At 50.8% G+C, this 26,601-nt stretch overlaps 1 protein-coding gene and 1 long non-coding RNA gene across 2 annotated transcripts in view; one reads left to right on the forward strand and one right to left on the reverse strand.

Annotated features, from left to right (window-relative positions):
* Ajap1 (adherens junctions associated protein 1) overlaps positions 1 to 26,601 on the reverse strand; it is a 112,478-nt gene that overhangs the window by 17,727 nt on the left and 68,150 nt on the right. The window lies entirely within an intron of this gene.
* LOC134479054 (uncharacterized) lies at positions 7,930 to 23,030 on the forward strand. Its single transcript, XR_015620556.1, has 3 exons — positions 7,930 to 8,082; positions 12,605 to 12,778; positions 21,757 to 23,030. It is a non-coding gene; the product is annotated as an uncharacterized LOC134479054 (long non-coding RNA).

A 26,601-nucleotide genomic window follows, 5' to 3' on the forward strand; every position in this document is an offset into this window, starting at 1 on the left:
CGGTGTTTTATCACAGCAATAGAAACCCTAGCTAAGTCAACTGTCAAAGCCTAGGGCACATTTACAAAAAGGTTTTCCTTGAAAATGTATGCGTGAGTTATTTATTTATTACATAACTTCTACTTCTCCCTCTCCCCAATGCTTCCTGTGTCACCCTCTCCCCTCAAGTCCATGATCTCTTCTATAATTATAATTATTATACACATACATATATCTATTCATCCACCCATCTATCCATCAACCTGTCTATCCATCCATCCATCCACCCATCCATCCACTCACCCATCCATCCACCCATCCATCCACTCACCCATCCATCTATCCATCCATCCATCCACCCATCCATCCATCCACCCATCCATCCATCCACCCACCCATCCACCCACCCATCCGTCCACCCACCTACCCACTCATTCATTCACCTATATATTCATTCATCCATTGACCCACCCATCCAGTCATCCACCCATCCATCCATTCATCTAACCTATTGAGTCTGTTCAGTGTTTCTCAAATGTACATGAATTCTGAGCTGTTCGGGATTACATAACCTACTGGGAGTGTCCCTGGAGAAGTCTGACTATTCCTCTCTCTGTAGCCATTGATTACCTGTAGTTTTTAATCCAGGGCTGGGGTCTTGTGAAATTTGGCCCAACACCTTGGCCTATTGACTGGATGTGTCATTATGTAGGTCTTGCTTAGGTAGCCATATTGAGATGACAAGGGTACAGCTTCCCTGTCACGTCTGGCTACTCCTCCTACATTAGACTCAGTATCTGTGAGATGGACCCAAAGACCCTACAATGATGATGGTTGAGCAAAGACTGATCCAAACAACATTTGCAGGAAGCAGATTGGATTATGGGAAATCTACACGGATGCCTTGTCCTTTCCTCCCTCTGGAAGGATGTCTACTAAGAAGAGAGAGGAGCCACACGAGAAGTTATATGACATTCACAGAATCTGTGCTCTGTGACCTGATGTCCACCGGATGCCAGGCATTGTTTGTAATCTTCAAATGGAGCTAGTGTAGGCAAATGTTTCCTCACAAGATAAATAAGGAATACTTTAGGCCTTTTAGGAGGCACGTTATGTGTAGCCAGCTTGCATGACGCATATTAGTATGCTAATATTATCTTATGATATCATGATAACATTATTACTGTAATATAACAGTAATAGTATATTGGTATATTATTAGGTATAATTATTAGGTAGGATCATCTTGCATTACTGCAATAAAATACCGGAGGTAGCTAACTTTATAAAGAATAAAGGTCGATTCTGATCACAGTTTTAGGGGGTCGAGCGCATGGCATCTGAATCAGCCTAGTTCTGCTATCTGCTACATCATAGTGGATAGTGTTGGTTAGGGAATATACAGGGCTAAGATAGTTACAGAGACTGGGGGTAAGAGAGGAGGGAGACATATGCAGGATCTTGGATCTCATGGCCCCTTTTTTAAGCCATGTGCCCTGTGTTCTAAGTATTATCCTTTAGGCCTCAACTCTTCAAGGTCCCAATCCTTCCGACGCCATCTTAGGACCAAGTCTCCAGTTGCAATGGGCCCTTGGAAGCACTTAAATTACATCCCAAACACATTGGCCTTTGTACTAGACCCTGCCATCAAGTTACAAACCCACCATAGATAATGTACATAAAAGTAACCGTAACTGTATTTCAATAAAATTATATATGTATGTATGCATGTATACATGTATGTGTGTTTGCATATATGTATGCATGTACATATGTGTGTATGTATGTATGTGTGTTTGCATGTATATATGTATGGGTATGTATACATGTATGTATGTATGTATGTATGTATGTATGTGTGTGTATGTAGGTAGGTAGGTAGGTACGTAGGTATGTAAAAACCAGCTGCCATATCTAAAACAGTTTTCAGAATCCTCACTAAGGTAAGTAGCCAAAGGCTGAGGTGGGGGAAGTTACTTGTAGATTTAATGGAAATATTTATGCTTTGACTGACTAAAGCTGCGTCTCCCAGTGTAAACCTGTGGTTTAAAAAACCTGAGCCCTCCCAATCCCTCACCAAAGGGTCACTGTCTGCAGAGATTTTCACTGGCCATTGACTAAATGATTTTAAAACAGCCACAGCCTCTTGCTTGCAGCCAGGCCGTCTACCCAGCAGCATTTCCGGCTGGATTGGGTCTGCCTCCATGCAGCAGTTTGACAGTAGACCACTTTGCATGATGGGTCTCCAGAGAACTCGATTTGACAGGATTCTTGATTCTTGAAAGTCAAAACTCAGAGAGAAATTGACCGATGTAATCCCTTCAGTGGCACTCAGAAACATTTCAGCCAGGTGTCTGTCTGTCTCAATTGTCTTCACTCATGATGAAGAGAACCTGCATCTTGTGGATGATACGGGAAGATGGCCAGATCACAGGGAAGGCTGATGGCTCTCTGTCAGTAAAGAACTCTCTTTGCAAGCAAGAGGACCTGAGTTTGATCCCTAGAACCCACGCGCAAAAGCTGGGTATGGCGCTGTGTAGTTGGTTACCAGCATGGAAAAGCAGACACAAGAGGATCCCTAGGCCTTGCTGGCCACCACTGTAGCCCAGTCAGTGCACAATGAGAGACCCATTGGGCAGCATCTTAAGGGTCCCACCAGAGGTTGTCCCATCTGTCATGCACACATCCTTGTGTGCATTTGTTTACGGGCACACAGTGCTTACACACCTGTAAGTAAAAAGTCAGGATTAAAAGCTTTTTTAAAAGACTACCCTGGTCTGGCAGTCATTTTGTGGTAGGTCTAGCAGTCATTGTGTGGAGAGAGCCTCGTCACGCTGGTCTCTGGAAAGGATTCTGTCTGCTATGTGCATATCAAATTCTCAGGCAGAAATCCTCCAATCCTGACCTTCCTTACCCACGTCTCAAAACTCATACCTTGAGTTAGTCCCTGCCCCCCCCCCGCTAAGTCTCTGGTGACCCTTAAATAACACTCACAGGGACATCTGCCCCATAAACCCACTGACCCTGGACGAAGCAATCCTTGAGCTGTCCCCACTCCAGCTGTTGGGCAGCCTGTGATCAGTTTGACAATAATGTCACCTCAAAGAAATACACATTTCCCCAGGTAAAGTTTTTAAAAAGCTATGAACTTTCTCCCCTCCACTTTCAAGGTCAATACTGAATTGCATCTTCCAACTCTTTGAATTAGGAGGTAGCCCTGGAGTGTGGAAGCTTCCGGTGTAGGGATGCTTGCTCCCCTGTCCTGACAGGTGTTATTGTTCCTGCTAATTTAGGGGCTCTTTCTGCTCCTAGTAATTGCCACTGTATACTAATGCGGTTGGAATCAGCCGTCATGCAGATAATGAAAAATTATGCCCAGAATAATGGATGGGGACAGATGGATTACCGAGCTCCACATCAATCAATAGGGCTTTTATGGTTATATTTGTGGTGGTTTGTAATAAGATCTGGCCCTGAAGATTGATGGGGAAGTTGGTAATCCATCTCTGGGTCTGAACGAGGTCTTATTAAAAGAAGCTGAATCAAACATGGAACACTGTCCGTGGCAAAAACAAACCCATCATGGCTTTCTCTTCCAGCACGGGGTGGGGTGAGCAGTACGTTTGGCCCTCAAGCTTGAATGAAGACAAGAGTGATGGCCTTAGAATTTTCCAAGACAAATGGGTGACGTTTCTGTGCTTGGAGTCGCTCATTTGATAATGCAGGGACCTCATATACCTATGTTACAGGTGCAAAGGCCCAATGGCCACCAGAAGCAAGCAAGACTACCTTATAATGGCTAGTTTGGCATGTAGAAGGTTACATGAGACATCCAAATGTATAGGTTCTTAGGCATTCACAGAAGAACAGGATCAGTGGCTTTGATGGCAGCAACTCAGATATGTAACTCTGTGAAGTCTTTGGATGGGGTAGACATGAGCGTCAGAGTCCTGACAAATATAGCAAGGAGGTACAATGTATGCACAGAGATTCTTGGAGTCAGGGTGGGGGGATGTGAGGGAACTGGCTTATGAGGTTCCTGGGGCCAAGAAATCCACCATCCACCAATAGCATGCAGAAGAAACCCCACCATCCACCAATTGCAAGCAGAAGAGTTCCCACCATCCCCCAATAGCAAGGGGAAGGGAGCCAGCACATCCACTGCATTCTTTGTCCCAGGGTGAAAGCATAAAACCTGGAACTCACAGCGAGAATCTCAGTTCAAGGCCAAAAGCCTGCCCATCAGACTGGGGTGAATGGGTGTCAACACCAGAGTTCAAAGGCCCCAGGACCCAAGAAATGTAATGCCAAGCCAGGGCAGGAAGAAATGGATACTGTCTTCCCTGGGTTTTCTCAGCTGATGAGTGGATGGCTGTATACAGTGGAGACAACAGATCTGAGCTCTGTTTACTTATATGAACACTGATGCTTTCCAGAATTAACCAGAAATCTTGCTGCACTCTTCACCTGGCCAAGTTGACCTTGAGTGACAGTGCAGCTCAAAGTGCTTCAACCTAAGATGATGAAGGTAGTCTTCATGAGGTAGGGGTGGTCTCCATTCATAAGAAGGGGCAGTCTCCATTCTAAGAAGGGGCAGTCTCCATTCTAAGAAGGGGCAGTCTCCATTCTAAGAAGGGGCAGTCTCCATTCTAAGAAGGGGCAGTCTCCATTCTAAGAAGGGGCAGTCTCCATTCATAAGAAGGGGCAGTCTCCATTCATAAGAAAGGGTAGTCTCCATTCATAAGAAGGGGCAGTCTCCATTCATAAGAAGGACCTTCAGTTCAGAACAGGGTCACACTTGAAAGGCAGAGAGCACCATGGGAAGGACTATGCCGCTACCTCACTGATTTTGGTTTTACCACAGCAGCTCAATGAAAAGGGGGTTCTCCGAGAACCACCCCAAAAGCCCTCAACTCTACATGGTGCAGGGACCACCCATAAACAACATTTAGTGGAGTCTTGATACAATTTCTGTGGTGACCACTGACCACAGCATGTTGGCTCTACTGTGTTCTTGCAATCACAGTCCAGAGAGGCTGCTGAGCATGAGTCCACCCTGTAAGGAGGGAGGGACTGGCCTAAATGACTGAAAGCTCCAAGGCTAAGAGCATATAGGTAGAAATATCCTTTAACTGCAAGTATGTAGCCTCAAAATGTGAGTTCTCTGCTCACCCCATTTTATAATTCTTCCTCTAGATTCTGCCTTACTGGTAACAAGGGAGGGACAAGAGATGATATTCACATGTCAGTGGCAGAACATGCTAATCATTGCTCTATAGGAGTTAAATCATGCTCAATTTGCTACACTACCAAGGGGGTTAGACAGAATTCAAGGATATTAATTCTGTACTATTAATTCTGCTTAGGGTTCCTTATGATCACCCTCCAGTTAAGAAATTAGCCAGGGAGACCCTTGGCACTCAGAAAAGTCTTACATATGTAACCACAGCTTAGCACTGGGCTGGGATATAGCTCAGTCAGCAGAGGGCTTGGCTAGCATCATAAAGCCCTGGGTTTGATCCCTGGCACCACATAAAGCAGGCAGGGTGTTGTACATGTGTACTATACCAGAGAAGGGGATCGGGAGTTCAAGGTCAACCTTAGTTATGTAGCAAGCTTGAGAGCAGGTCAGCTATAACCCTCTATAAATTTTATTTTAATATTAACTTTTCTGCCAGGGGTAGGGTCTCATGAGGAGTTCCTGGTAGTTGACCCCTGTTGCAGAAGGAAAAGTCACTCCCAGACATGGATACTGGAATGTTGACTGTGCCCTGGTGGATGCCTTACACCCATGTGCATGTGAGGAGTTCTACCTGGACTCTAGGGGTTATGACTAACAAGAAGAAAAGAGGACATGCGGTTATCGAAGGGAGACATGGTAGGGGTGTCCTGAGGGGAATCAGGACGGGGAGTGGCTATTAGGATACAGTTCATGATCAGAAAGTCAATGATCAGCAAGGCCTGAGGTGAAAGTGTGACTATCCAGATGACCCTGTCCAGGAAGGCAAGGGACAATAACTGCTTCCAGAACTGAGGGTCCCCCATGACAGACCCTAGCTCAGTGCCCCTTAGGCAGACATGGTTGACTGCCTGCTTAGTTGACCTCAAACTCCAGCCTCTCTGAAGATTCAACAGGTACCTTGTGGCCCAAGCCCCCAAGAAAAAAGGCAATACTATCAGCCCAGATACCCTAAGCTTGGAAATTCCCTTAGGAACTTAAGACAAGGACATTTCTCAGGGCAGAACTAAACTGTACTGCACGTGCAGCTGAGACACAACAACTGACTCAAGCGGTTCACTCCAGAGCCAATCCCTTCAGGAAGGTTCACCTCAGAGTCAATCCCTTCAGGAAGGTTCACCCAAGAGCCAATCTCTTCAGGTACTTCAGGTCCTTGAGGAATGGTTGTCTGTCCTCCACAAGGGGACCAGCATTGGACACCTGTGACCCAGTGACACCAGCAACCTCATGCAGGCTGGGGCTCCAGTGGGGATTGGAGGTTGCTCTCAAGGTCCTGACATTGGGCTAGATTAACTCTGGATGGGAACTCTGGGTAGGCCACATCAGTGGATAAATTCATCTGTATTGAAAAGAATTGTACTTGGAACTTCCTTTTAACTTGACAAACGCTGGTACCACAGACAGGAAATGAATGTGGAGAGACAGGGACTTACCCTGGCCAGAGACTGGGCCAAAATGACCTCACACCAACATGCTCCCTACCCCAGGGAAGGCACTAGGCTATTATTACTATTATTCCTCCTCAGAGTCACCATCCTGGTCATGTTTCAGCCACTAGCTTCTGCTGCTGACCCAGCTGCCTTTTGATAGCTGGACACAGAAGGCGGGAGGGCCCATAGAACCCACAGGCTGAAGTCTGGTTTGTCTTTGCAGTTGAAAAGTGGTTCTCAATCTTCCTAATGCTGTGACCCTTTAATACAGTTCCTCACATTGTGGTGACCCCCAACCCATATCATCATCATATTATTATTATTGTTGTTGTTGCTGCTGCTGCTGCTGTTGTTGTTATTTCAGTGTCTGTTAACACCTACTTCTCAGGGCAACCCTGGGAAGCCACACACCTCACTGGCTGGGTGTTCTTACTTATGAACTAAATGTAGGAAGGGCCATGCAGACGACAAACATGGCCTCTCAGCCGCATCCACGGCACAGGTGCTCATGAACAGTTACTTTCACGCACAGGGCTCTGAATCTGCTTCTCGTTACACACTTGAGGTTTCTAGGGAGGGTGAAGATTATAGACCCAGATGCCAAGGGTCTGCTGACCTCGCCTCTCCCTGCGGATTCAGATCTCATAGTTCCAGCCTGGAAACAGAAGGGAATGGTGGGATGGGCCTGCGGTGGATTCTGTGAAGCCTTCTCAGCACCACTCATTTGTGTATCCCACCTGGTGGTTTCTGTGTTACAAGTATATGCTGTGCAGAACCCTGGTTCTCACAGAAACTGCAGCACCATAGACTGGATTATGTCTATCTAGCCATTTAAGACAATGCCTGTAGTCTGGGAGTCTGGGGAGGAAACTCGGTCAGTAAGGAGCTTGTCTTGCAAGAATAAAGACCTGAGTTCAACCCTCAGAGCCCTCCATAACCACCAGGCATGCATGGTGACAGATGCTTGCAACCCTGGCTAGGAGAAGCAGAGACAGGCGGCTCCCTGGAATGCAGCTGGTCTTAACCAATTAGTGAGCTCCAGGCTAGTGAAAGACTCTGGACTGTGTTCAAGTGATGATTCTTGTGGCTGTTTCCTGGTGTCTACACGCACCTGCATACACATGCACAAGAGCATGTCAAATACGCACGCACTCACATGTTTTTTAACGTGATTGTTGCTACTGCCCAAGAGGACCCTAGAGCTGCAGGGTAAGACACTGTGCTGAGGCAGGAAGGGAGGGATGGGCAGTATCTTCTCCACCCCCTTCCTACTGCATGACCAGTCCAGGCGATGAGAGCTGGCATAGCTTCAGCCATTCAAAAACCAAAGGAGGTTGCTGCCTTCAGATCCAGTCCAGCGGCTCTGGAAATGGGTCACGCCAAGCCGGGCTGATCCATCTGCCGCCCTGACCCTCACGGGCTACAGCCTGGCAGGTAAGGAGGGATTGGAGCTGAGCTGGGGTGGAGACTTGGTTCTTCTGCCTCCCTAAGACACGAGGAATGAGGCTGGACGCTTGACAGACAGTGTCTTCCCCAGCAGGAAAGCCAGTTACCAGGAACATTCAGAGCCTGCCGAGAGAGGGTTGTACTAGAAACTTCCAGCATTTCCAATCACGAGCTCAGTCGGGCAGCACGTCCTGAACTGCCGCTCCTGTCGCTGGAGAACAGAGGCAGCTGACTGGTAGTTCTGAGCAAGTTCCGGAGCAGATATGGAAATGACCCACTTCTCTCTCTCTCTCTCTCTCTCTCTCTCTCTCTCTCTCTCTCTCTCTCTGTCTCTCTCTGTCTCTCTGTCTCTCTCTGTCTCTCTGTCTCTCTCTGTCTCTCTCTGTCTCTCTCTCTCTGTCTCTCTCTCTCTGTCTCTCTCTGTCTCTCTCTGTCTCTCTCTGTCTCTCTGTCTCTCTGTCTCTCTCTCTCTCTCTCTCTCTCTCTCTCTCTCTCTCTCTCTCTCTCCTCAGACACTGTTTCAATCTTCCACAAAGATGCCAGCTCCAGAGGCTGGTTCAGTCAAGCTGGCTCCATAGGTGCTAAGGAGGGATTAGGAGGGGCAGTTACGACGAGGAGGGAAGGGGACACATTGCAGAGAGGACACCCCAAGGTTCTCTTGAGGCTGGGAAGAGGGATAGTCAGGGATGAGGCAGACATCTTCAAGGGTCGGGTCCCAGGCTCCACTTTTAGATATAACACCTACCTCAACAGCAACCAGAACCCCATCCCAGAAGCACCAACACCCCATTCCAGAGGCACCAGCACCTCATCTGAGAGGCACTTAGCACCCCTCCCAGAGTACCAGCGCCCTATCCCAGAGGCACTTAGCACCCCATCCTGGAGGTACTAGCACCCCCTCCCAGAGATCCCAGCATCTTATCCTGGAAGCACTTAGCACCCCATCTGAGGTACCAGCACCCCTCCTGTCACTGGTTATGCTAACCCTTTAGGTAGGGAGGGCAGCTCCTTCCCAAATCAGTGCACCTCTGTCTACAGTGGCCTCTCAGAAAACAGTGCTCTGCAAATGGTGCCCAGGGGACGGGGTGGAGGAACCTGAAGGAAGTTACCCGTACAGAGGCCCGAGGGCACACAGTAGAGTCTCAAAGAACTTCTCAAAGCTTTGGTTGTGACTTTGGAAGACTCTACACAGAGAGGCAGGGACAGGACATGTGTGGTTAAACTCGAGACATTTGGAGAGGACCCTCTGTAGAGGTCCAAAGAGAAGGCCCCACACCATGGCCAGCAGAAAGCTCCAAGTTGGAGACTGCACACGACAGTTTGTACAGTTTAACACACACACACACACACACACACACACACACACACACACACACACACACACACACACACACACACACACACTCTCACGGACAGGTAGCATCCTGTGATGAAATTCTGATTGGATGGTGCTTGAAGGCGGGTCTTGTTGAGGGAATTCAGTCACTGAGGTTGTCTCTTTGAAGAGAATATCCTTTCCTGTCAGTCTTTGTTTCCTGGCCACCATGCAGGGACAACTCTGCTTTGCTATTATCCCTGACAGAGGACTCTTGGTGGTCACACCTAAAGGCAGTCATGGGCCAGTGGTTGCCATGATTTGACTGTGCTCCTAAAGTACATGTGTTGGAGACATGATCCCCAAATTCCTATGTTTCTGGCACTCAAGGGCAGGCCTTTGGGAAGTCACCAGGGTTAGGTGAGGTCATGAGGGTAGATGGTGGTTTCAAGGATGTGACAGACCTGAGATGGCATATTTGCTCTACCTTGCCACATGAGGCCTGCAGTCATTTTATAGCACTAGAAGGCCCTTGCCAGAGGCTGTACCGTGCTCCTGAACCTCCCAGCCTCCAGGCCTGTAAGCCAAATAAACACCTATGCTTTATAAAACTCTTGATGCGGGGCAGCAGAAAATAGATCGAGAGGAAGACGAATAGAACTGTGAACTTGGGGCTGGGGATTTAGCTCAGTGGTAGAGCACTTACCTAGGAAGCGCAAGGCCCTGGGTTCGGTCCCCAGAACCGAAAAAAAGAACCAAAAAAATAAATAAATAAATAAAAAAGAACTGTGAACTTGACCAACTTTGGGGTGGATTCAACTTACATCTCAGGCTGAGCGAGCCCTTCAGCCAAAGCTCAGAGGTAACACACATGAAGCCTCCAAGCTAGCAGCTGCAAGCAAGCTGGCTCAGGGGAGGGGCACTGTCTGCTCTCCTGGGAGGAGAAGAGGTGGTTCAGGTACCTCCAATGAGCTGGTCTTCAGACAGATGCTGGTCCCTGTATCCTGTAGGTCACTCCACCACCGAGTACTGTTGTGACAGGTGACATGGGAAGGACTCAGGGAAAGCATGTGTCACGCTCAAATGTCACACTCAAATGCCACACTCAGATTTTCCTCCCTGGGTCCAAGGATCCTCCAGAGAGACGTGATTGAGACAATGGAAAGTTAGAGGCTGTCAAACATCGGCTCATGAGACAACTGCCTACTGCGCTCCTAGGGCTATCTCTAGGGCTACAGAGGTGAGGAGAGATGGGTACAATCTCCACGGGAGCAAGTGTCATCTAAAAGGCAGCTCATCACTGACAGACCTCAGACATGCATGTCCATCGCAGAGAATTCAGGGGCTACAGTCCCACACGTGACTATAGCAGCTGGTTCAGGAAGTGACAGGGAGGCTTGTCCCTGTAGTCTCTAGATGCTGTTCTCTTTGGCTCTCTACTCTTGGCTCTGCTCTCGTAGCTCTGGCCACCGTCATCCTGGAGAGCAGAGAGACTGCCGGTGGGGGAGTGAACCCGTCGTTCTCAAGTTTACAGGGCAAGAAGAAAGTATTCAGGCCAGCTATAGGGTGAGGGGCTCATGGAGAGGGGCCAGCAGGAGCACCCATCACCCCACTGGCTTGGGTAACAGCTACAGGCTCACGGGCAGCGAGTTTGGCGATCTATCCAGAGGGTGGATGAGCTGACGTTTGAAGACGGTTGTCAGCTAACTGACTGAACGGAGAAGGGTTGGGACAACGGAGAGGAGAGGACCTGCCTGGAAGATCTGACGTGGGTCACCTCAGTGGCCTCAGGACAGTGCTGTCACTGATGCATTAGAATGTCAGTGAGCCCCAAAGAAAGGGCCACCATGCCATAGTCACAGGGTCCCAGGTCCAACTCGCAGGCCACACCCTCCAGCAGCCTTACTTCCACTGCACCATGGCCTTTCCAAGGAATTTGTCCCTTAGGAGAAGCAATAAGGTCAGAGCCATCACTTTGCTTTGTAGAGGAAATAAGAAAAAAGGAAAGGCTGTGGGCAGCCCCCGTCCACTCTCAGGTCCTCCCCAACACCCAACCTAGCACCAGCACTCAGGGGGTTAGACAGCAGCTGTGTGTGAACCTGACTCCCTCTGAGAGTCAGTGGCAGAGCTGAGAAAGTCCCCAAAGCAGGCTTGACGTGACCTGTCCACTCTGTGTTTCCCGGGCTTGGTATTCTCTGTCATGGACCACAAAACCATGTGCCTGAACATGGCGGGACCTGGGTTAGCATAGGTGCGGGTGTCCTGCTATAGCATTTGTCTTGTGGGTCCTCCTTTCTAGTCATACCCAGGCAGGGAGGCAGAGGTGGCTTGTGAGACATCCGCCCAGTACTTGATGAGGAACGCTGGTGTGGGCCGGTTCATGCTAGTCAGGGGAGACATGTCCATTGCCTATACCCACTACAAAGCACAAGATCGCACCTATGAGCCCTGGCTTAGCCTGCAGCCCCAAGCCAGGGGACCCCTTTCATGGACAGCCATTCATGGCTTGGCCTCATGGGATTTCAGCTCTTAAGAATGAGGCCCTTACAGGGAAGGCAGCTTCTGGCTGGAGTGCATCCCTGTGAAGGGACTGAGGCCATATTTCTATTGCCACCTTGGGAGATGCTAACCCTGATGGACCATCCATATCAGCGACGGGGTCTGTGTTTGACCAGGCTTCAGGTGGCTCCCACCTTCCCCCAGGCCTACTGCACCGCCTTAGAAACTCAGGCTTACCTAGCACCTTACCAGTCAGCTTAGCCAGAACCTCCACCCTCCATATCTAACCAGGGTCTGTCCTCATCCTCCACCCTGAACTCCACAGAAGAAGGGGTCCGTCTTGCGGAGCGTAGGGTGGCCTCAGAGACAGCTGGCAAACCTTTCCAGCCAGAGGTCAGACTGGATAGCTATGGGGATCCCACATGATCTCTGTGGCAGCCGCTCACTCTGCAAAAGACAAACAAGTGGACGGCCACGGCTAAGCGCCCACCTGATGCTTGCATAAGAAGGCTGAAGTTCAAATTTCAAGCCATTTTCCACATGTGGGGAAAGAGCGCACTTTTGATTCCCCGACCCCTTAAACACACGAAAGCCACCCCAGCCCTTAGAGTGTGCACATACAGGAACCGGGCTGAACTTGGACGGTGGGTTTTCATTTGCCAGACTCTGATTCTCCACCTCACATTCTCTTTGTAGCTCTGTGCACACAGTGCCCAACATTCAACACGAGATTACCAGACACGCCAGAGGACGGGGCTGAAGAACGGAACATGGGAAAGACCCAAGAAGTCGTTGCAGGGAACATCCAACTATGCCCTGGAGTCGTCAGACGCTAGTTCTAGCACGACGGTGATTAGTAAGCAGAAGAAGGTATGGGAGGCTGGAGAATTCCAGGAGACAATGGGGACACAGATAATGCTAATATTATATATGTAAATAACGTATATGAATATGAATAATTCATATATGAATAATACATGTGAAATGTTGGAGAAAAGTGTTTATTTCTGTTAATCCTGCTGTTACTGGTCCCGAGCAATGCTTACTTCCTTGGGGGTTGGGGAGGCGACTGTGGTTTTCCTGTGTGCAAAGAGGAGTGGGACCCAGGTCCTCAGCCTGTCTTCAAACCCCACAAGTTATAAGACCCCCATTGCAGGGGGCGGGGAAGAAGAATGGAGCAAGACAGAATTTCCTGAGTTCTCAGGCTTCACACAGCATGCTTCCCTCCGATCTGTTTCCCACACACCGGGGCAGGAAAAGCTTAGCTATAAAGAGCTTTGAAAATCTTTGGATCGGTGAGAACACATGGTCCCCAAGCCATGAACCATTTACCAGACCCTGCCACGAAGAGACACGTGGGCTCCACCCACAGGCTGCCGAGAACAGGGCCATGAAAGAAGACAGACACACTGACTGCCGCGAGCAGGCACGAGCCAGTGACCCCAGGATGTTTGGCAGAAGTCTCAGAGCAGGAGGAGCAGAACCAGCAGCTCTGCCTCCTGCTCCCTAGTGAGTCACTCCTGTCTCCTGAGAAACTGCTCAATAGAGTGAACTGGTAGGAGGCAGCTTCATAGGGTGCAGGGAGGGAGTGGTCAGAGTTCTTCCTGATGACAGAGGGACTCAGGGACACCTCGCTGCCTTGACACTTGTGAGCTGTTCAGGAAGAGGGGAGGTGCTATGGCTGATCTTGCTTGTCACCTTGATGGGATTTAGAATCACCATGGAAACACAGCCTGTGGCGGATTATCTAGATTAGGTTAATTGAAGCAGGAAGAATCACCCTGAATATGGATGGGAGGCAGCCTGGATCTAAGGAGGGAGAAAGGGAGTTGAACCTTCATCTCCCACCTTCCTGAATGTGGCCATGGTGTGACAATCTCTTCCTGAATGTGGCCAATTGAATGTGACTTCCTGAATGTGACAACTGCTTCCTGCACTCCCTGTCTGCCTTTCCACCATAATGGACTGTGAACAGACAGAAAACACCACTTCATTTCCTCTTCCTCTTCCTCCTTTCTCCTTCCTTTTCCTCTTCTTCTTCAAGAGGTTTTGTGAGGTATCTGGTTACAGCAATGACACAAGAAGCTGATACAGATGACCACCAGCTCTCATAACAAACTTCTACAGACACTCGCTGGTCCAGGCCCTTCCTGTTCGACATCTGTCCGAGACTTACCGTGTGCCGGATGGACCAGTCAGTCTTGTAGCTCTGTAAGGTGTGTGGCCCAGAGCTCGGAGGTTTTGTGGGTCACCCAGCCATCCATAGTTATCACTGCACTGGCCCCACCAGCACATCCTTGTAACCCAACTCCTCACCTCTGCATTACACTGACGGTCTCTCGGGGGGGGGGGGGGGGGACTCGAAGCCATTCTACCACTCAGCAAACCTTCAGCCCTGTCTGCGTCTTCATCTCAGTGGGTACCGAGGCATCTTCCCCTCCTTCAACCCCCTCTCCTTCAACCCCCCATCCTCTCCTTTTGTACTCCCTCTCTCCTGATCCCTCTCCTCCTCTTTCTCCAACTCCTTGTCAGTCTCTTCCCTTCACCCACCTGAGGGCTCTCCTGTTGGTCCATTGCTTTTCTGGCCAACCCAACCACAATCCAACCCTGTCTCCTACCGGCCAACAGCACCACACATGGTCCAGAGAGACAGAAAGCTGGTGTAGAGCAGTTCCATCATGCCATTAGAATGTAGCTGAGGAGTATCCTATCCAGCTGCTCTGCCTCAGGTCCTCAAGGAGACTGGGGAATTGCTGCCCCTGACCCTGTCTTGTGTAATCACATTGCTCAGACAACAGGGTCTCCTTTGGCTTCTGGGGCACTGTGATTTCTACTCCAGGACAGGGCACTGCCATCTGACTGCCCACCGGTCTCTCTGTTCTTGGATTAGTTGGTCAGATTCTGGATAAAATTATGGGAGCTGTAATCCTGGGCAGAACGCACGGGGCTCTGAGGGCTCTGAGTTAAGTTGCTGGTGCTGTGGGCTCTTAGAAAGAAGCTCCTGATCTCTCTTGTCTCCATGTCCCCAGAGCATAGCCACATAGTAAATATTTGGCAACCGTCTGACTGAGCGGAGGAGAGACAGCCTCTGATCTTGTCCCAAGCATTCCTCTCCTTTAGCTCCCCTGAGGCACAGCCTGGTTGTGGGCCAGGCCTCCCTCAGCTCCAGCCGATGTGAGTCAGGAAGCCAGTGAGCACATTTACTGCATTCTTGTGCTTGGGCACTGAGAGCTTGTGAATGCTGGGACAACCTGGATGGAGCTGCCATCACCTCAGATGGTGACTAGGATGTGCTCCTGTGGAACACGCTCACAGATGGCTATCCGTGTGGGAATGCAGGGCAAGGGGAACGCTAGTCATGGAGGTCTGGATGCTCCAGCTTGCCACAACAGTTTCCTCATGTGGTGACAGGGTAAGGCATTTCCTTGAGGCTTACAGTTCCTACCCCTGCTCTCCCCAGCCTGGCAGGCAGGACAGCTGCCTACAGAGCAGTCACTGTGTGTACTTCTCTCTCAGTGCTCAGAACTGATTTTCAAACAACTGCTAGGGCCCACGGTCACTGCAATGAGGCAGCCAGACCCCTTCTGCCTCAAAGGAGAAGTGTGTTCACATTTCCAGTATCTCCTTCAGGTGCACATGTATGTACACACTAATACACGCATTCATATATAAACACACATGCACAGCCATGTGCATATGTACAGCTCTGAACACAAATACACAGGCATGGGTAAGCAGACACACAAGCATGAAAACACAGACACACATGCATGGATATAAAACGTATGCATATGGATGTGTACCCACAAAGCACACATCCTTCCTATGACCCTCTGTGTACCCAGGTCTTCTAGATGTCTATCTGCTTTTCCTCCATAGACTCAATAGTGTTGCCTTCCACACACACCCACGTGTGTGCGTGCGTGTGCATGTGTGTGCGCGTGCACATGTATAAGCTAGGTCTGTCTGCTTGGGGATATGCAGCAGTCTATAAACCAGCACCTCTGTGATTTTAACATCTCCCACCTTTCGCTCTTTGTAGAAACACTGGATGTGGTGAGTCAGATGTTATCTCTGTTTTACAGACAGGGACATTGAGCTTCCAGGATAAGGTGACAGTGGCTTGCTCAGAGTGAAGCATGACTTGAAAGTGGTGCTGACTCTGCGTGTGAGGCTCTCCTTTTGCCTGGGTGCTGTGTCTCTCAGGAGATGTCTGCAATTCCCTTGGGACTTGGTGAAGGTCTTGCCAGCTGTTTAAACTCACTGAAAGTGCTTTGTAGTCCAGAGGGAAATAGCTTTATTGAGGCTGAACACAGACTGGGGGAAGGGCTGGAGGACTAGGGGGAGGGGGAGGGCTAAGATGGGAGGGGGAGGGCTGAGGGGGGAGGAGAGGGCTAGTGGGGAGAGGGGGAGGGTTAGAAGGTGGGAAGAGGAGGAGGGCTGGAAGGTGGAGGAGGGGGAGGACTGGTGGGTAGGGGGAGAGGAAGGCTGGAAAGTGGGGGAGAGGGCTGGAAGGTGAGAGGAGGGGAAGGGCTGGTGGGTAGGGGGAGAGGAAGGCTGGAAAGTGGGGGAGGGGCTGGAAGGTGAGAGGAGGGGGAGGGCTGGAGGGTGGGAGGAGGGAGAGGGCTGGAGCAGAGAAGTGATGGGTCTTTAGGAACAGTGTTACCAGTAGAATCCTGTCCACCACCAGTGAAGACAGGTAAAAACCCTGCTGTGGTCCTCTGGTGTGGCTGTGGCAGTATGCCTCCACTAGAAGCTCGCAGTTCCTAGGGCTGGATGCCCAAGGTCAAAGCCAGCAGATTCAGTGTCTGGTGAGGACCCACTGTTCCCAAGATGGCCACTTGCTACTGCCCTCCCAAGCCGGACAGGCTCACTCCAGCTCTTCTGAAAGTTGTTCATCCTTCATAAAGACTGTACGTAGGCAGGCACCTCCTGCCTCTGAGGGAAGCAGAGCTCAGTGTCTCGAGTACAAGGGAAGGCACTGCAGGGCAGGATACCTTTAAGGACCAGTGAGCTCACACATCTAACACCAGGCGCTACCAACCCAGACCAAGGCTGGAGAAGGCCCCCTCTGTGAGTGTCTTCACCATCTAGCATGTGTGCTGATGATATCCGGGAGGTCACCCTGGGCTGGAGGCCGGGCAGTGAGAGAGGAATCGAGCTTCACCCGCAAGGCCAGTGCTTGTGACGTGGACCCAGCCTGGCCATGAGCTCTCTTAGTCTGAAGGCATGCGGCTGGCAGGAAGACCCACTCATCCGTGGTGGGGTTTTATAAGTTAGCAGAATAGAAGCAAAGACTAGCAAATGGTGGTGATGAGACACAGGATGACTCTTGCCCAGGTTCTGATGTGCAAACTTGAGTCCCTCCTGGGAATATCTATTAATAGATGTCTGTCTGCGGCGAAGACCCTGACGATGCTGGCAGACAGACGTGCACAGCATCTGAGTTGGCCCTACAGAGATCAAAGAGGGAAATGGGGGGGGGGTGCATAAGCCAAGGCTTGCCTGTGCCTCCAGTTGCTGGGGAGACAGGAGGATCCTGATGGAGCCTGCAGAGAGGCTACAGGGCCAGTCAGCCCCTTCATCTCATTCCTGCTTCCTCAGCACTTAGAGCCAAAGGCACACGGTGAGCCCCACACTTTTTGGTAAAGTCCTTTCCTCTGTGGTCCGTCAGGCTCCATGGAACTCCAAGCACACGTGATTCAGTTCCATGGACCAGAGAGTAGAGAAGCCACCGATGATGAGGAAAGGGGCCTGAGGGAGATGACTTGGGCCAGCTCCACAGTCCAGACCCTGCAGAGCTGAGCTTTCCCGGGAGGATGGAGGATAGGAGGATAGGAGTTCAGGAGAGGTCAGGCTCTCATGGGACAGGGAGCCAGCCGAGTCCGGACGGACATGGCGTCCTCTGGGGCAGAAGCGGGAAGATTGAGCTGCGCTCCGCACAGGTGGCCTTAGGCCATTGGATCTCAGCACAGGCTGCCTGAGGCTGGAGGGCCTGAAACAATTAATTGAGGAAATTGTCACGGTGTTCTCTCCAGAACGCGACCGGCCTCCAAGGGTGTCTCCAAAGACCGTTTGTAACCGTTGCGCGGTGTTATTTAGCGTGATTACGCCAATTATTTTGATTATTTCCTTTCCAGCTGTGGAGGGAGCCACAGAGAGGGGCGCCTGCCTGGGCTCACTCATGCTTTCCAAGGAGACGGTGGGGTGTGGTGGATGTGAGGCTGGGCAACTGCATCTGGGCTTTAGGCTCCTTACACACCCCTCGGACTGGCCCTAGGTCGTCCTGCAACTTGGCCGCCATAACTGTGGGTGACAGCCGTCCTCATGCAAGCCTTCAGGCTGGACTTCACTCTGGTGATCATCTTGGTGCATACACGGCGTACGTGCATCAAGGTCGGTTCACGCGCTCCTGCACGTGTGACGCTACCTGCTCTACAACATGGCTGGGTATGAAGGCATGTGTATGAGTATGCCTGTGATCTTGCACACACATGCATGTGCGCAAAGAACACGGTATCTGGGCATATGTGAATGTTCTCGAGGGAGTGTCTCTGCACCCAGTCTTCCTCCCTCCTCGCTGCAGAGCTCAGCCAGGTCTGTGTCCTTCCCCACCAGCCTCTCAGGGGCTGCTGCAAGGAGCTCTCTAATAGACTTCAATAATCGCTCTGCTGATTGACTCACTGACCTTGGACAAATCACTTACGCTCCCAACCTACTCGTCTGCCTGAGGACCAATAGGTGCTCAAGTCAGGACCAACTGCAGAGCACCGTGCAAACGGGAGGCCTCTGCGTGCAGCTGCTGTGGGGATGGGGGTAGGGGTGGGTGGGGGCAGCTCTGCTCATCGTGTAAGGAACGTTGGGTGTCAGCACGGCAAGCCCAGGCACCCTCTGAGCCCAATCATACACGTAAGCAGCCACGGTGATTGACGGACTCTCCATACTCAGGCCTCCCGAGTTCTCTACTGCGCTGATAGACCCCAGAGTGCCTTTGTGTCTCCTCTGCTCTCTTTCTGGGGCCTTGGGATCCAACCCAGAGGCCCTGAATACACAGATCTCAGCTTTCCCCAAATAAACCCCTCTGCCTCCTCCCCCGACCCCAACTCCCACTCTGTAGTATGGAGCATGGCCGGAGCCTTGACCAGGCTTACTGTGGGCATGCTGTAGCCCTGCCATCCCCTCTGCCCCACCCCCCGTAATTATATCATTAAGACAGAACCAGCATGCACATCATTGAAGTCAGGGGGCCAATTATTCTCTGGTTGATTTCTAGCAGGTAAGTCAGGCATTGTTCTCCTCAAGACCTCCTGAGGATGGGGTTGAGGCGCCCTGACCTTCATTTGCAGCCTTGCCCAGCTGTAGGAAGCACTCATTGTTTCGATCTGAACTGCTGAAGACAAGTCTTCTGTGACAGGAGTGGGGAGAGGGCATCAGAAAGTCCTTTGGGATGGTCTACAAAAAACCTCAGCACCCAACTGCTGGCCTGGTTGAAGGAATGAATGAAGGAAGGAAGGAATGAAAGAAGGAATGAGGGAATGAATGAATGAATGAATACATGTGAATGCATGCATGCATGCATGCATGGCAGAATGATCACATGAAGGAAAGAAGGAAGGAAGTAATGAGGGAACGAAGAAATGAGTGAATGAATGAATGAATGGCAGAATGAATGATCACATGAAGAAATGAATGAATGAATGCATGGCAGAATGAATGATCACATGAAGGGAAGAAGGAAGGAATGAGGGAATGAAGGAATGAATGAATGAATGAATGAATGCATGGCAGAATGAATGATCACATGAAGGAATGAATGAATGAAGGAATGAATACATGTGAATGAATGAATGAATGAATGCATGCATGCATGTGTGCATGGCAGAATGAATGATTGAAAACCTCTGTGAATGAGTGTACAGGGCAGTCGGCAGATGATGTCTGCAGCCTCTCTCTCTCCTTTGAGTGTATATTTCCAGTTGGCCTGTCTCTCAGACTCTCTTAGCTTTGCGTGATGGTTGCCTCCTGCCCTTCACTGACCTCTGTCTCTGTCCCGTGCTCTCAGCCCTCATGGTTCCCACCCCGGCCACACCCGTGACACAGACCCTTGTCTTACAGACTGTGGTACATTCTGTCTCCCCAGGACCCAGACAGCAAAGAGCCAAGTGACCCTAAGCAGAGAATGGGAATCTGTGTCAAAGCTTTGAGGGCAGAAGCGTATGAGCCAACCCGGGGGGCTGTGGTGAGCGTGGGTGTGGAGTAGTTTCTCCTTCAGAACCACTGACAAATGGATGCCGGATGAAAGAAAGTGACTCCACCCAAGTTGAGCTGCAGTTCACAAAGCCTACTTACGGGAACATGGAGAAGGAAGTTAGAAGGGCATGGGGAAGGGCTCCCTCACAGGAGGATGGTGGGTGATTCTCCAAACAATTACACCATTGAGAAATCCCAACCCAGAGGGGGTGACAAGGTCCCCAGGCTGCCTGGGTGGAGGCCTCCACTTCAGTCCATCTATGAGATCCAGTGTCTGGAATGCTAGGTGACAGACAGCCGGATGACCATTCCTAACACATGCTGTCAAGGGACAGCAACAGGTCAGGTGGCTGAGGGTCTCAGGAGGTCACCACAACAGCCAAGCAAGGCTAAGAGAAGAGTGTTCCATACCCATGGGGTGGCAGGGGTACAAAAGCCAGGGTCTGAGCTCCCTAGTCACACTCGGCAGACAGTGACAGGACCCACACCCTGGCACACAGGCACTTCCCTTCCTGGTAACCAGTGTCTGAACTCCAGCCTAGCACACGGACTAGGTCCCTTGGATGACTGTATCACCATCATGGCCACAGGTCTGTACCAAACACATTGACAAAACAAAAAACAAAACAAAACAAAACAAAACAACAAAACACACAGGAACTGAAGACATGCTTGGGGGTGAGAAGCATTTGCTTCTCTTGCAGAGAATCAGGGAAAGGCTTGCACACACTCATGGAAAGGCTCATTCCACTTGTAACTACAGCTCCAGTGGATAAACACCCTACTCTGGTCTTGGCAGGTCCACACAAACACACATTCACACACACATTCACACACACACACACACACACACACACAGTATCTGTCTGTCTGTCTGTCTGTCTGTCTATCTATCTTAAACAAACAAATAAGAAAGAAAGAAAGAAAGAAAGAAAGAAAGAAAGAAAGAAAGAAAGAAAGAAAGAAAGAAAACACCACTAATTCCAATGGCCCACCTGACTTCCAGGAAAGACACGTTCTGCAGCGTGCGTGCGTGAGGGTGGCGGGTAGGGTGGCGGTCCCCACAGTCTCAGTGGTACTCATAGGCAATAAACTTTCTCCCTGAGGGGAGGTGACCCTTGTGTGGGGAGTCACTAATTGAAAAAGGCGGCAAGATTTATGTCATCGATTTACTGATTTGGTTTGTCTTATATTCTGAAACAACTTCAGCCTTGGAAGGTTGGCAAGAAGAAAGACGAGACAGTGACCCAGAGGTCCCTCACCAGTACCTCACCCCAAGGTGTCACATCTGCCTTCCAGAGCAGGAGGATGGGGTCCTGAGTGACTTGCAACTTCTATATTTCCTGTCACTAAGGCTTAGGATTTCCTGGGCTTAACAGCTTTTAAGGCCATCAGTCATTTTACGGACCATCCCCCTGAAGTGTACTCTTGAGGAAAATCACTAAAGCGGGTTTCGTCTGAGCCCCGCCGGGCCAGGTTGATACCTCCACAACCTGACAGGGACCATGGAAGAGCTGAGCTCTCTTGCAGAGGTCACCTGGTATCTTGCAGTGACAAAAGCACTTCCACTTCTTAAGGTTAAATTTATTTTTGATTAGGTAAATACGTGTGTGCGCCTGTACGGAAGTCTGTGCACATGGATGCAGTGCCCCAGGAGCTGAGAAGGCTGTTGGAGTCCCTGGAACTGGAGTTATAGATCGCCGTAACCCATTATTGTGTGTGATGGGAACTGAAGTCTGTCCTCTGCAAGACCAGCCTGAGTAACGTATTATGGAGTCTGGGGTCCTCCCATGAGAAAGGTTGGAAACAGAAGTCTGAGTGCAGGGCTCTTGTGAGTAGAGAGCCAGGGATATCCTTAGGAGCACGCCTGGAGCTAGCCCCTCTATATTGGATTGAAAGCTCACATCTACCGGAAGTCTCCATAGGTCTGTACTGGGAGACAGGCCTTTAAAGGTGTCAACTCTCTGGACACTCGTGTCTACAAGGAGAGGGATGAGACACAGAGATGTTCCACAGAGAAGCCCTGAGAGGAACAAGGATGATGTTGCTGCAGGCCAAGAGAAACCTGTTGTTGTAGAACCTGGATGGAATGTGGCCCTGCAGACACCAGAGTCTGGCCTTCCAGTCTGGCTTGCTGCCTTTCCAGTCCCCACCGTGTACCTGGCTTCCTCGAAGCAGCCAAGGAGGCTCACACATTGGTTTGATCTAGTCCAGAAAGAAGGTAATCTTCTTGCAGCCTCTTGCAGCCACACCCCTACCTCCATCTCTGCCCCTCTTCCACGCAGGAAACACGTCTTTCTGCCTACTTGACACACTTGACCTCCACATCCCAGCCGGATATTGTAAGTATGTTATTGTGCACTCTGTGGGATTATCCTTGCATTGTTCAAATGCTGATTTCTGTGCCCCCATATCTGGTTGCAATCCCTATTCTGAGAACCCCCCATCTCAATGTTGTGCAAACATTGCTTCTCCAACCATTCCCTGATTGGTCAATAAAGAAGCTGAACAGCCAATGACTGAGCAGAGGAGAGAACAGGGCTAGACTTCCTCCCAGTGGGTTGTGGGGGGGAGGTGAGAAAGAGAGAGGGAGAGGGAGAGGGAGAGGAAGGGAGGGGAGAGGAAGGGAGGGAGAGGGAGAGGGAGAGGAAGGGAGGGAGAGGGAGAGGGAGGGCGGGAGAGAGGGAGGAATGGGGATTCTCCATGAGGAGAGGATCCAGGAAACACCATGAGAAAACACATGGAACCCAGAGAGAGCCAGATCAGTACTAAAATCCAAGTACCACGGGGATTTTGGCTGGAGGTAGACACACTAGCTTAGAGGATTAAAATAGAGTAATACTGCTCAGTTGTTGTGCCCTTAAAGCTTGTTAAATAAATATAACAGCCCAGTCTCAATTACTCGGGAGCTAGCTGAGTTAGGAGAAAAACTGAAACTCTTACAAAAAGCTGCAAACAGGATGTACTCCCACACAGGCCACCACAGTTCCAGCATAGCACCCTGGCTAGAGCTGTAGCCAGGGTACTGTGCTGGAACCTCATGAGAACCATGGAGTCGGATAAAGAGATGGTGCCTGGTTCCATCTCTTCAGGATGCTCCCTCCTTGATAAGACACAGGTCACACAAGGGGCCATTTTCTAAATGTCCACCCTGACACACCCGGATTACTCATGTTGGGCAACCATTGTTGTCAAACCCCAGGACTTTCTTGTGTCTTCAGCATGAGACCTTGACCCCACAAAAAACGCCAAGTCCCCGGCACCTCTTCCCAGCTTGTGGCTGGCGCTCTGGTCCTGCTGTCTATCTCCAATGCAAGGACTGCCCTGTAACTGGAATAGTCCCTGGTCTCTTGCATCCATGAGCAGAGTGCCCCTGGCCCATCCCTGTTGCGACTGACGGCACAACCCCTTTCCATCTGAGGGCTGTGTGGTACCAGTGGGCACCCAACTCCTGTTCATGATGACATCACTATGAACACGGTGGGGGGTGTCAATACTCAGTGGCACCCTGCTTTCAATTACTTGGCATGCAGGTCCTGTTAGATCCTTGTGCCCGACAAGAGTGTGTAGAGAAACCCACCTGGGAGAGCAGTGAAGGCCTATAGCTCTTTCTGGAGCAATCAAAGGAAGCTTGAACTCTCACAGGGAAACGGGAAGTAAAACAGATGTCTACTAAAACACGCAGTTCCATGTCAAGAGCCACGCAGCCTGCCAGGCCTCCGTGCAAGGACTTAGATGTCAGAAGCACAAAAAACAAGGAGAATGTAGAGAACTCTGTCTGCCCCTCCCTGTCCTCTGTTGGCTGTGACTTCAAACACCCTGCTCGGGGGTGGGGGTGGGGGTGTCACTTCTGTGAGCAAGAGAACACGAAACCTACCAACATTGCCCCCCCCCCCCCCCCCCCCGCACCACCGCTGCCAAGAGGGCAGAGGGCTAAGGCAGAGCACAGAATGCAAATTGATCAAGGCCTGGGGGAACTAGCTTAAGAATCTGTTCGAAATCAAATTAACTTTTTGGCTTACTTCTCTGGGAAGCTCCAGAGGCCACAAGGAGACCTGCAGTTAACACTCTCTGAAGGAAGTGTAGGCCAGCGGGTGGCCGGGGTGCACAGGGGATGATGTGCTTTCAGCATGGGCTAAAGTGTCTGTTGTCGGTAATGGGTGTGGACAGCAGGCACTGTCGGTGCCTGGGTGGGAGGCAGCTCTTCACAGCCACTGAGGCTGGGACATGTGGTTCTAAGGGTTCTCTGTGTCCTTGGCATTTAGCTTCAGGTGTGTGCAACCTCTGCTGGGTACCAATCAATGGAGAATCCAGCCTCCTGGGGAGAAGAGAAAAGGTAACCCTGACCTGTCCCCCACCCTACCCCCGATCCCCAACCTGAGCCTGACCAACCTTAGCTGTGCCCCCTGACACCCTCTGGCACGGTCAGTGATGGCTCCTTTGTTTCCAGGGTGTCTGATCTTCAAATCCTCCATTCATCTGTTTTCCTGTAGGGCTCTTTGTCCTGAACTTTGGTGGCTGTAAGAAGCCAGGATAATGGGGTGTAGGCAGGGATCCGGGCATTTCCGGCTCCAGATAGACTACCCCTCTCTATCCGACCCCAAGCTGATGTCAGCACACGTTGGAAAGGTGCATACGTACTGCATGGCCCCCGCCCGTGACACACTCTCAGCCCGTCTTAGCCTCACAGGACAGTGTAGGGAGCAAGCCATTTCCCTGCAATCCTGATGTTGACAGAGCTGCCAGCCTAGTGCCTAAGGAGAGGCTCACCCCTCACAGTAGCTGCCCAGTATGGACCGAACTCAGTATTCTAAGCGCAGCTTCTATGAAAAGTGCTGGGTGATTTTGCGTGCCTGTGCAAAGCAGGGAAGTCCAGACCCCTATAGGTAAGGTTGGGCATGCATGACACCCAAGAGGGAATCTGCTTGAATCATAGAGGCTGAGTGGACCCACCATGTCCTGTCTGCAGCCTGAGACCCTGGGAAGCTCCCCAGAGCCAGGGCATCCAAGGTTGCCATGCAGGTCCAGATCTGAGATCTGGGAACCTGGGGACTGCAGGGGCCAGAGCCTAACAACCTGGAGCTCTGAGATCCAGACAAGAGAAACAAGATGGTGCCCCCGGAAGACGAAAGGAGGGAGGGGAGCAACAGCCAGAATGGCAAAGGGAGAGGGCAGCTTCCTCGAGCTTCTGGTCCCATCTTAGACACCAGCGGAAATGATGCCTACCCTACTGGAGAGGGCTGGCCTTCGATACACAGCCAACCCTTTCCATAGCCACCTTCAGAAGGCCTAGCCAGGAGCCACATCCACACCGTATTAGAAAATGTTTCCCAGCAAGAGAGGACCTGGAACTGGTACCTCTCTCGTCCTTCTCAGGGAGGAAGGGTGTGGCCCCTGAGCATAGGCTGCATGAAGCCTCTACAAGGGTCGGTTGTCGGTGGTGGCCACCAGCTATATCACCATACAGGTCCCTCTAGTTCCACCCCAAGCCTCAGAAAGGGTTGTATACTGCTAGCCAACTTCCCCCATTATCTTGGCGTGATACACACCCTGACCAAATGCAACTTGTGGGGAGGAGGGTATATTTCATCTTGGAATATGATCCACCCCTGAGGGAAAGTCAGGAAGGAAACTGGAGGCAGGAATTGATGCAGATCTCACGGAGTAATGCTGCATACTGGATTGTTTCCCAGGCCTGCTGATCCCGTCCTGTAGTGGCTCCGCCCACAGTGGGCTGGACCCTCCCACTTCAATCATCAACCAAGAAAACGCCCCATAGACTTGTCTACAGGCAATCTCACGAGGCATTTCCTCAATTACGATTTCCTCTTCCCTGGTATGTCCACGTTTGTGTCAACTTGACAAAAAGAATCCAACCTGCATGGTGGCCCAGGTCAGACAGAACACGTTGAGGTAGGGGGTGGCAGTGGGGGCGGAACCTGGAGGCGCAGCAAGGCATGCTGGGAGACAGAAGGACGCCCAAAGGCTCACAGGCACCGAAGCACTCCCTACAAGAACTCAAGGATGCCCCTGGCCTCAGAAACTGTGCCCAGAACACTACCCTCCCCTGTACTGAGCTGAGTACACCCATGGCTCCTCCTTGGGGCTCATCCTCTCCTGCCCACGCTCCCTTCCCAAGTCCCACAGCGACTGCACACAGATCCCATTCGGAATGCCCTATCAACAGTTACTCCACCCGGTGTTCTCCGTGGTCAACCAGAGAAATGGACAAATGCAGAAATGGACAGGCAGCAGACCCCTGGAACTTCCTGATCTGTAAAATTATTTTTAATACTATCTACCCCACAGGGCTGCTGAGAGGATGAGGCTAATGTGTTCCCATCCCAACTCCACCCTGCCAGGCTCTGTGACCTAGGCCAAGTCGCTTAACCTCTCTGGGCCTCTGTTACCACCCTCAGCTGGCTCAGAACCAGGGGCGTGTC

The sequence above is a fragment of the Rattus norvegicus genome, chromosome 5 (genome assembly GCF_021556685.1).
Source record: "Rattus norvegicus strain SHRSP/BbbUtx chromosome 5, alternate assembly SHRSP_T2T, whole genome shotgun sequence".
In the NCBI taxonomy this organism is placed as follows: Eukaryota; Metazoa; Chordata; class Mammalia; order Rodentia; family Muridae; genus Rattus; species Rattus norvegicus.